The 12560-nt window shown below is 35.5% G+C and overlaps 1 protein-coding gene across 1 annotated transcript in view; it reads left to right on the forward strand.

The window, feature by feature from the left end:
- Positions 1-12560, forward strand: part of ROBO2 (roundabout guidance receptor 2) — a 584467-nt gene that overhangs the window by 322570 nt on the left and 249337 nt on the right. The window lies entirely within an intron of this gene.

Below are 12560 nucleotides of genomic sequence, written 5' to 3' on the forward strand. Positions count from 1 at the left end.
GATGGCTCATTCAGTTAAGCATCTAACTTTTTTTTTTTTTTTTTTTTTAGAATTAATTATTTTATTTGAGAGAGAGTGAGAGCACACATGGTGGGGAGGGATTGGGAGAGAGAATCTTAACCAGACTCTGTGCTCAGCATAAACTGGACACAAGGCTCCATCCCAGGACCCTGAGATCATGAACTGAGCTGAAATCAAGACCCAGTCGCTTAACTGATTCAGCCACCCAGACGCCCCTGAGCATGTGTCTATTGATTTTGGTTTCCATCATGAGCTCAGGGTTATGAGACCAAGTCCCCCCATCAGCTGGGAGCTCAGCGTGGTGTCTGCTTAAAATTTTCTCTCTCCCTCTCTGTCCACTCCTCCCCACCCTCACAGGTTCTCTCTCTTTCAAAAAATAAAGTAAATCAATTTAAAAAAATCCTTTAAAACAACAACAAAAAAATTTAACTACTTTTTATTTAGGTTCCTAAAGGTAGATTTATTCATTTTGATCTAGAAGTTTTTAAGTCAAGAACTCTCTTCTACTTTTTGCCAAGGAGGAAAAAGATATTCGGGAGGGGTCATCCACAGGAAATTTAAGATTTGGGCTGTTTCCCTTTCTATTTGCTTCATCCATGCTTCTTTTCAACAGAATATATTTTTCATCCATTGTAAGATCTGTAGTATATCTTTTCTTTTCTTTTTTTTTTAAAGATTTTATTTATTTATTTGTGAGAGAGAGTGGGGGGGGGGCAAAGGGAGAGGGACAAGCAGACTCTTTGCAGAGCAAGGAACCCGACTTGGGGCTTGATCCCAGGACCCCAGGGCCAGAACTGGAGCTGAAGGCAGACGCTTAACTGACTGAGCCACCCAGGCACCCTCCGTAGTATTTCACAGATGTTTATCACTTCAGTTCTAATAAACCTGCATAGACTAGCTCAAATAAAATCACTAAAAATACTAAGGCTTTATCTGTGTGTGTTTGGTGAGGGTAGAGATTATATTTAGAACAACTTACCTAACAGAGGTTTATCAAAAATTTCAGAGAGATTCTAGAAAGAATTGGCCAACTAACAAAAACAAAATACATTCTCTTGAGTATTTTCACATACAGAATATTTACAAAAAAAAAAAAATCAGGATTGGCACTACTTTTTCATATATCCTCTTTACATAAGTAGTCATCATACATATATGTGATATTTGGGTAGAGATTAGTGCTGAATTATTTTCCAGAGTGTTAAGATTTATATATCAACTGAAACTCTTTAAATCGGATCTTGTTAATGCCAGGCTGAAATATACTAATTAATATTTCCCAGATATTTAGATAATACTTCCTCCTCAGTGTCTGACTAAATAACGGCTTTCACTAATTATTAACCTAAGAATTTTTCCAGCAAATTCATCCTTTTCATGATGTTGTAATCTGTGGAGCTTCCAATATTTATTTTATTCCAAGTTATTTTCTTAAAAAGTGCCCCAAACTATACAGTACTGCTTTAGGCCTGTATCCCAGATAGATAAATTGGTCCTCTGAACAGAAGATAAGTACTCTTTTCAACTTGTAGAAACAATCAAATGATAGCCTTGCAGTCAAGAAGATTATGCACTGCTTAAACACAGAGGTTATGCCTTATTGGTCTGTATGGCTCTCCATCTAGTACTTTGCTTGAAACACAAGTGATACTCCATAATACCATTTTAATACATACAGTAAGAAATTTGCAACATATATTGAATCAAGACTCATATAGAGTCTTGAACCATCAATAAGATGCAATCAGAATTTGAGTTATGAAAACTTGAAATATTGGGATGTAGAATAGGACTAGATTTATGGAAAATTCCACTTACAGACAAAACCTTAAGTAGTGTAAACCTTCCTCTCTCTACCTCAACCTCTTCAAAATTTCCATAGTTTCAAAGCTGTTGGGCTCATTGAATTGTTGACTCTAGACAGTTTCCATTCTCTGGTAAATAGAAATACCCACCACATTTTGTGAGAATCCAGGCTCTGTGATTACAGATACAAAATGTGTTTCTTTGTTTTAACATTTATTAGATCATCTGTAAGTGATTTGAGTAGTACTGTCCTGCGGTTTTAACATTCAGAATTATGATCATTTCAGGTCTTTTCAATTTCCATTGTAATATCACTGATGTGACCTTTTAGGGGTGGTACATGGACCTAGAAAACGCATCTGAAGAGAACACTGGAACAGAGTTTAGCTATGATAAGAAGCTATGAAGAAGCCTAACCATCTATCTTGGTTATGTCTGTGGAAGCTTCTCCTCCAGAGACCTTTCACAACTTTTCCTGTGGGAAAATTGAGTTATAAAACTTTTCCCTTCTGTGAGGTCCTTGGAATGAACTCTCAAATAAAATAAGACACTTCCCCTATTCACAGTCCTATCAGTTACATAAAGCTCTTTCCCCATAGGAGGACCTTGCTGTGTTCTCCTGTCTCATGTAGCAATGAAGACACTTCACAGAAGGGTTGTGATAATTTACTCAAGTGTCTCGGTAAAGTGAGTGACAGAGCCTAGATACAGGAATCCTAACACTCGGTCCAGGGGTTCTCTATCACGAGATTTCTAATCCTAAATCTAGAAGTTAAATCTAACCCTACCAGCAGCAAAACAACAATACAATAAGGCAAAACAAAAATATGAAATGTTGTCTTGTAAAGTAAATTTGTAATGACATTTATATTTTATTATTCTAACGGTAATGCTTATCGAGTGCTAATAGGAAGCACTTTGTACTGCGCTAAGCATTTTATTTGTATTTTATTATTTTATTTTTACAGGAACCTTCAGAAGTGGCAATGAATATTGTCTTTATTTTCTAAGTATGAAAAATAAGACTTAAAAAGTGAAATAACTTTCACAAGGTTGTGCCACTAGTGGTGTCCAAAGACTCAAATTCTGACTTCACAGCCTGTTCTCATAAGTGAAACAGTAGTGAATGTTTACCAAAGAGCTGTCTGCTCAACAAAGGACAACACACACACACACACACACACACACACACGCACACACACACACACACACACACAGCCCAAAACAAAACAAACAAACAAAAAAACCCCATGGTACAGAATTAATGCATTTTATTACATTTCAGTTACAAAAATGTCAAGTTATACACCATTGTGGAAACATCTAGTTTAGCGTTACACCAGGTACATTTCTGGTAGCACTTGGGGGTCATAAAATGTTTTATTAAAACACATTTTCTTGGGGCGCCTGGGTGGCTCAGTGGGTTAAATCCTCTGCCTTCGGCTCAGGTCATGATCTCAGGGTCCTGGGATCGAGCCCCGCATCGGGCTCTCTGCTCAGCGGGGAGCCTGCTTCCCTTCCTCTCTCTCTCTGTCTGCCTCTCTGCCTACTTGTGATCTCTGTCAAATAAATAAAATCTTAAAAAAAAAATTTTTTTTTCTTAACTGTTAAAATTCAGTTAATTTTTTTCAACTAGATTCTTCTTTTTTAACATAGTTTTGCTTGCTCAAATTGGAAAGGTTTGAGGATCAAATTTTGAAGTATTTTTGCTTGGGTTATGAAAAGGAGTATCAGCTGTCCCACCACTGACCCTTGCCAAGTGGTCAGATGTTTATAGCAAATTTAGTTATATTCTCTTTGTATGTATAAGCAGCCAGCCCAAACTCTGTCCCCATACATTCATACATGTATATATTTTCCTATAAAAGTAAAATTTTACTAAAATGTAAATGGATGTGGAGTTGTTTTCTCAATTTACAATGAATAAGTTAAAATGTTTTTGGGTTCCCTTCCAGTATCATCAGTATTACTATCCCTCTCCATCCACCCCCTTCCCTCTCCTTTCTTCCCCCTCCTCCCCCTTCCTCCTCATCCTTCTACTCCTCCTCTTTCTTTCCCTCACAATTAAGTCTAAATTCTAGTTTCTGCTGGGAAGGAATGATGTGTCTCGAGTACTTTATCACATTCTTCAATTTGGCCTTTTACCGCCATAGTAAATTGACTGTAAATCAGGGAGGAACTTTAATACACCAATAAAATCTATAAAAAAAAAAATTGTCTTCAAGAGCAATGTTCTCTAAAAGCAATTTTTAAATGGAAAGAGGATTTTGGCATTTCTAAATATAGAACATGCGGTGAACTCAGATTTGGCTACAGAGGTATTTCCTTTTTTTATATTTAATTTCTTATTTTAAAAAAATCCCTCCATCCCAAATATATGCTACCAGTATAGTAGCCTCTAGTTCCATGTGCCTGTTGACATTTAAATTATTTAAAATTAAATAAAATATAAAATTTAGTTCCTCATTTTCACTAGCCACATCTTAGCTGTTCAATAGCCACTTGTCTTGGTGACTGTGTCTTGATAGTATAGAAACAGAACATTTCCATCATCACAGAAAGTTCTCTTGAACAGCACTGTCCAATAGAGCTGGATGTTTGACTAATCAAGAAAATCAGACAGTATTACAGAAATCATCTTATATTTAGAATATATGTGTGTATGTTTATACACACATATATTTCAATTTATTAATTCTAATTCATAATTTTTAAAATTTCTCTCTTTGAATAATTTTAATTTTGACTTAAGCCATTAGCATTTTTTTCTCTTCTTGGGTATTTCAGCAAGGTTCCATTGGCTTAGCCACTTTATAGGCATGTAGGTCTGTGTTTATGACATTACTTGCAGCTAGTATGGATACTAAATCGAGACATGGGCTCCTCTGGTCACGGAAGGACAGGGTTGTACTCTTGCCTTATACTTCACAATGTCAAACACATTCCCTATGAAGGAATATAAAGAGGATTAGAAACTTGTGATTTTACCTCATAGTGTATAATAAATACGGTGATCTATATCCAGAACAGAGGAAGTGGGGCTTTCCGAAAATTCACCCTAGGGCTAGACCACCTAGAGTGGAGTAGGACTCAGTGGGATGATGATGGTAAGAACCAGGGCTGCAGCCCAGTCTCTGCGCTCCTTCATCCACATCAACCATGTAGCTTTGAGCCCATTCCAGGTTGTCTGTGTTACCTTCCCAACAGGTAATCTATCAACTGGTCAATCTCCTCCTGGAAAAAGTAAAATGATTGTGTAGGAAAAAGTTGTAGTTAAGTCCTTTGGTTTTCTTCTGAGTCTATGAAAGCTATAATCAAAATGTGATATAGAAAGAATAAATACCATATTTTAAAGTAATTTTTGAACACTTATGTTTTAAAGACATATGGCAATCCAGATTATCCATTATTCCTGCAGACATCACATTCGGTATACACAGTGCCTAAAGTTCTTATTGGGAGATTGTCCACTCAATCCCTAGCATCCCAACATCTTAGGGCATCTTTCCAGTCTGTCTCTCATTAGAATCTCTTTCAGCTTTCAGATAAGTGAACACATGTTTCCTCTCTCTTCCCTGCACTTTCTGGATGTGTTCCAGTCCCTTTGGATTCCAAGCCTGCCTTCACTTAAATGCCCTCCCGAGTTCTGAGTCTCATAGTTTCATGTCTGCTTTGTTCCCCGCAAAGGAATTAACCCCACCTTCCTAAATATTTCTCTTGGAGCCCACAGCTCTGCTCATTGTGAAGAGAATATTATTTTCTCTTACATTAATTAATTAATTTATAGTACGAGGTATTGTGCTAGCAATTGAGGAATAAGGGGGAGCGGGAGATGGTGTATAAGACAGAACATCTCCCTAGCAAATTGCTCGTAACCTCAAGTATTTGTTCAAATCTGAGATTTCTTTATAATTCCCTGAGTATGTATGATAAGAGGATATGTAAATATCAAAACAATAAGGATTCCTTTATGGAAGGTAAGAAGTATACACACCTAGGGATGTTTGGACTATCTCATTTGCTTCCTAAGACCTATTGTCCATATTCCGTCTAATCCCTTGAGACTTATTATTTCAAAAACTTAATTTTAGTCAGCTCATGCATAACAGATTTTTATCTATGGAAAAAATGGCAGTGTGAAATAAGAGGTGTCAAAGCCATGATATTTCAGGAAGCTTTGATGTTAAATTGAAGGTTGGTATTTCATTTAGAAGTGTGTTCCTCTATCCTTGGACTTCATTAATCATTTTTAAACTATTAGTGGCCACAGTAATGAAGTTACCGTGGGTTCTAGAAATGAGATATTGCTTGTGTGGTCTAACCTGTATCTTTAACAGACTGGTTTTGAATTGCCAAAATTCAACCTATTTGACACTGTCAGAAGAGCTTTAATGTCTTTCATTGTGCAAACTTTGTTTCTGTCACCCTTGACAAATCCTAATAGGGATTAATTTAGATCTGGGGACAGAATAAGCTGCAACAGTAACCCAGCATTGGGTTGTGGATCCAAACGAGTCATGAGCTTTGCTTTTCCCGCTGCAGGCAGAGACTTTGCTAAACCTACAATGGACACAGAATTAGACGCCTCTCCTGTCTCTTACTCCTTCTTATTTAACATAACCTCTTTCTTTCTTGTGTGGCCCAATTTAAAATTATATATTGTGGAGGTATTTGAAATTGCAGTAATAAATATGTGTTCTACACATTTTTAATCACTTGCCAGTCTGCATTAGCCTTTTAATTATTAATAAAGTGAAATCCATTGATTTCCTCTAGTTGTTCGAACATGAGTCTGACCTAATCCTGCCTCCGGCTTGAGGGGTTCTGAGATGAACAGCAAATCCTTGAGCTAAACATTAATTTTGTGGGATTTAAACATAGTACTATTTTTTTATTCCTGAAGGAGGTTACTCCTTTGTCTTTTTCCTACTGCATTTGCAGAAGTATTATGAACTTTGGTCTGTTTCATGTTATACATACAGAGTAAATCTTGGACAAAACAAGTTTGTGATGTCACTAAAATTTGACCTTTCTCATTATTTTGTTCTGATATTAGAAATTTTACCGTGGATACTCATAAAATGGTAGTTCAGAAGACTTTAATACCATTTTTAAATTAAACTGAAGCACATGTATTAATAGAGCACTTTTGATTTTCATGTATTAGAAAGAACTCCTTTTTTCTAGTCATATTTCCAACCTTGTTCAATATCACATTTGGATTTATCACAAATTTTCTTAATGATATCTCATTTTCTACTTTCCTTTGTTCATTGGCCCAGTATCAGTTAACATGTTTTTATCTGTTATACCTATAGAAATTGAATTTTATGTCACTTCCCCTTCTCAACCTCCTCTTGTAAAAGTATGTTAGTGAAACAGGGTGGCAAGATGGCTTTTGAGTGGAAATTTATATTTGGTCTTGTTTGTTGTTTTTATTTTATTTATTTTTTTACTTTTTTATTTTTTGGTAAAAGCACAGGTTAGAGTTTTGAAGTTGGTAAATAGCATGAACTAAAACTTCTGGAAGACAGAGAACAAACATAGAAACTTCCTCTTCGTTCTATATGTTCAAATAGTGTTTCTCAAGGACAGAAGGAGAATTGCCTCTAAGTATAGTACCACACAGTGACTGCATGTAGTAAGGTACTTGCAAATATGTGGGTGAATTTGTGAATGAATTAACTGTTACATGATAAACTTCTTAAACAATGTTTGTTGATGACAGCCCTTTTAGCCAGGACAGTAGCACATAGTTCAGAATAGTCATATTTGGAGAAAATTTATTACAGCCTTACTGATCCAAATGTCATAATGTTATTATCCAATAGTCATTAATTTACTATTCATATGCTAACTGTTACGTGTTTAACTTCATCCATTTGGTTGTTCCTTGCAACCAAATGGGCTTCTCGTAATGTGCCAAGCTTATCAAATATAATTTTATGTTCACCTTATGTAGAATGTAATTTTATACACATCTATAAATCATTCTGCCAATTTATTAAAATCTACAGTAGGCCTTTTTAAACCCAGAGTTAGTTTAAACATTTACAATTGGAAGCTGAGAAATGCAGGTTACAAGTGTGTGTGGTTTTTTTTTTTTTCTTTTTTGACCAAACCATAGCCAAAAAAAAAAAAAAAAAAAAAGTTGTTTTTATGTGTGCAGTCTTTCCCTGCATGGCAAGCTCTCATAACTGCTTCTGATCCCAAATCTCAGGGAATTTGTTTTCAACACCATAATAGTCTTTCAAAAGCAACCGTGATTATAGTAACTTCAAAGCAGCAAGCATCTGTACTTTAAGATGGGCCAATGGAAGCTAGCATCCGTCTTCCATAAAGAAAGCAACCGGGCTCTTCTCTGCTGCCACTTACAGGGCTTCCTCGGGGACCTTGTTAGATGCTTTCATGTGAAGACCATTTGACCCACTTCTGATTAGTGTGCGGGTTTCACGGCAATGGCTTCTGGGAGGGAGATGCCGTTGGCTGGTCGCCTCCTTATTCTTGAACTGAAAGAAAACTCTCAGTGGAATATATTAAGGATAATAAAGGGAAGAAGAAACACCAGTTTAAAAAAAGGTTGAAATATTGAACTACTATTTTAAAAAAATCCAACGAAAACATATTTCTATACTGATTGTTAAGAGGATAACACAGTTGGTGTCACAGTGTCCTATTTTGTGTTCAGAAGAGTTTAACTTCTCCATTTCATTTTCTGGAAATAAGGGTTTTGTGAACACAGAGGAAGTGACTCTGGCTCATTTTTACCTTTGGTCCGTTGGTTTTCCATTCCCCGAATGGCCATTTTTCCATCTAGAATAACACTAAAAAATACAAAAATATCTTTAACAATAAAGATACCAAGAATGCCTGAAACACTAACACTTCAAAAATTGTCGTTATAGCTTTTATAGTCTAGGTTAAAATCTTCCTTACCAAATTTCTGTTGCCATGAATATTAGCAACCGTGTTGATATCAAGATAGCAACCGTTTTCTAACCATATTACACCATCTTTAAAATTCAATGCCAATTTTTCTTTAATAACAGTTTAACTTAGAATTTATTTAAGATCCTGCTTGCATAAATAGGCCCATATTTCTCCATTTTTTTTATACTAACAGGTTGCCTACACTCACAAAAACAATCTGCCAAGACAATAATTTATTTAATGGCTTCTTGCTAGTTTAATTTTTTTTATATATATGAAAATAGTTTACCACAGAATCTGTCATTTGCTCCTTTCCTACCCCCACCCCATGTAGGATTGCCACAGTCTAATTTTCCATTAGTATAGATTAATTTTAATGTAACTTAATATATATCACGGTGCATTCCACATGTGGGGTTCAGGTACTCTCATTTTTAATTTCTCCTGCTTTATCCCTTTAAAAACCACAGCTGTTACTAGGATAACAAAAATGATGTTGAATAACTGCTTACTTTTCCACTTTCCCGCAGGGGTGCAGGAACAGCAGGTAGCATAGCCTCATCCCCAAACCAGATGTTACTTTATTAAAAATTGAACGTTTTGGAGGGACTAGAAGGAGATTTATGCTCTAGGAGAGCAGCAAAATTAGAAGGGGTAAGAGTATCAGATGGTCTAATTCAGCTTTTAAATTCAATCTTTGTATTTTATTGTCAGTGTTTTATTTACATCATATTTTAAATGTTTGTGGACCAATAAAATACCCAAGGTCTCACCTGACACTAATTCATTGTTACTGTTAGTCAATCCAACAAGTTTTTCTGGATTCTTAACCATAAAATGACATCAGGATAAGTTCTGTACAGGATTCTAATAATAGAATGTAATGCAATATAGTTCTTCCTTTACAAGAGTCTAATTGTTAATAACAATTCACTGTTATTTAATTATCAGTAGAATTGTTAAAGGAGTTTAATGTGTTTTGTGATACATATTAATCTACCATTTAACTATGTCACTATAATTTTGTTGGATTATATTTTGCGTAGATTTTTTTTATATACTTCTTTAAGGCAGGAAAAAGCCATAGGTGTCAGAGTGCTGTCATTTTGCCTGTGTTCAGAAATTTTTTTCCTCTAATTCAGTTTGGAGGCATGCTGAAAATTTCAACTACTAGGAAACCATTCTGCAATCACTTAATCCTTTGGGCATCCAAATAATCAAGAAAATTGTGTATTTTCAAATCTAGCAATAAGATTTTAAAATTGTATCTGAGAAATTCTTTTTTTTTTTTTTTAAAGATTTTATTTGACAGAGATTACAAGTAGGCAGAGAGGCTGGCAGAGAGAGGGAGGGAGAAGCAGGCTCCCTGCTGAGCAGAGAGCCGGAGGCGGGACTCGATCCGAGGATCCTGAGATCATGACCTGCACCGAAGGCAGAGGCTTAACCCACTGAGCCACCCGGGCGCCCATATCTGAGAAATTCTCAAAGAAGATATTTTTACATTCTCAATTGCATCCATCCACTCCCAAGTTAAAGTTCTGGGAACTTTTGTCTCCTCTACTTCCTGGGTTACTATTGGTATCTCTATATGCTAAATGATGATAATAGGTACTGCTTTTTTCAATTACCACTCAAACACAAAAGATTCATAATTTGTGGGAAAATTACAAAACAATGAGTAAAACTTTCTAAGTAAATCTAATGCTAGGCAGTCTCTTATTTGCTCTAAATAAATTTCTTCCTTGCTATGCTTCTGAGTTGTTTCATCTTTGAAAAGCAAATTACAAAGAGCCTCCTCAGCACCTTCCAAAGACGATGTAGTGACAAAAGAGTAACTCCATAAAACACTTGATCTTTAAAATAATTATGTATTACTGTTGTAGTTCCTATAGCCACTAGAGACTAATTGAGCACAATTATGCAGAATCATTGATTTTTAATTTATTGTACTTAAAGACCTATCTATTTGCAGGTGTTGATATCAGTTTCCTCCCTCCACAGCACTCCCCCCTCCCCCCCCCCATGCTAAATGTCTTCTGGACACAATCATCCTATTAGACGCTGCCATGAACCAACAGATGCTGCTGTTGTTGAGTGTCTCCGTTATATAAGTCTGTCAACTGCCAATGAGGATAGTTTGAACCTTGTAATTAGTCAGTCAGCAAAAATACATCATGCCATTTGTCTTAATGGTGTCAATTTTGTTTTATAGCATTAGATAAACAAAGGAAAGGAAGACACTTATCTGGTCAAGTTATTCCATAATACTGTAAAACTATGAGTAGAACAATTTTTAGGTTTCTTTAAGGAGGAAATGGAGAGTTCATCGTTTGAGGTCTACAGTAAAAGTGAATGCATTGAGAGAACTGTGGCAAGTTTTGATTAAAAATAAATATATGTCAAAAGTTCCAGATTATAAATACTTAAAGGATGTTGAAGGGTAAGATATCTGAACTTCAGAAAATATCTGTGCACATAGTGTTATTATATTATCTGTTTTTTCAAAGAAAATACCCATAGTGTTACTATAGAAATATAGTATGTAGAAATACATACTACTTCTGAAAAAAATTATTTGTCCCTCCATCCAAAAGGGGATCCATCTATGGATATTGGAGAAATATAGGGGACCAAAAAGGCTTAGTCAGTGATTTTGATCATGGCGTGTCCCTCTGTTGTACTCTGCTAATCAAGAGATTTGGTGAATTCAAACTACATAAAAATCTACACAGTAGAAATTTTTCATGAAAATGCATTTAAACTGGTTATAACTGAGAGTAGTAATCAAAGACCTTAGTTTCTTTTTTTAAAAAAGATTTTTATTTATTTATTTGACAGACAGAGATCACAAGTAGTCAGAGAGGCAGGCAGAGAGAGAGGAGGAAGCAGGCTCCCCGCTGAGCAGAGAGCCCGATGCAGGGCTCTATCCCAGGACCCCGAGACCATGACCCGAGCTGAAAGCAGAGGCTTTAACCCACTGAGCCACCCAGGTGCCCCAAAGACCTTAGTTTCTATAGAGCATTGGAAATGCATTCTCTAGAACAATTTCATCTCCACGAGTTGCATTCTAACATAAACTCTTACTTAGAAGGTTCTGTCCATCTTCTAGGTGATAACCCGGGTTGGAGCTGCAGCTTTATAGGTGAGAATACGATCAGTTAATTTGACTAATAATCCTGAGTAAGATATCTTTCCATATACCTCTCTGTATTTAGTAACCACACCATTTGGCAAAGATATATGTCTTCCTTTAGGCAATTTGTGTATGTATGACATTTACCTATAAATAAATGCCATGAGTGTTCAATATGATTTATAAAATATTTTTAGCAATAAACTGGGGTTTATAAATAGCATTTATTTTTAAAGATTTTTTTTCTTCTACTTAATGTAATCTATAACATTTAAGGGCTCTAAATCGTCTTGCAGTGGAAAAAACTTAAGTGCATTACCTAGCTTTGTGTTGGGTCCCCGAATTTACCTGCCTAAGGGTTTCTTTGATTATTTCAGTAATGTATACTATTTTTAGAAAAGCCAGGCAGTAAGCACAAACAAGGAGAAGGAGACAAATAGAAAGAGAGAGGAGAAAAAACACTTTAAACCCTTTTAAATCCTAGCACAAAAAGAATGTTTTTAACATTTAAGTATACAGTCTCCTTTTATTTTATAAACATGAGGAATTATATAGTACATTATAAATGCTTTATTATATATATAACACACTTTATATATAAATTATACACTAATATTTACTCCAATAATGAGATAATGAGTCATTTTTAAGCCAATTCTATGAACCTTCC

The sequence above is a fragment of the Martes martes genome (assembly GCF_963455335.1).
Source record: "Martes martes genome assembly, chromosome: 1".
Classification (NCBI taxonomy): domain Eukaryota; kingdom Metazoa; phylum Chordata; class Mammalia; order Carnivora; family Mustelidae; genus Martes; species Martes martes.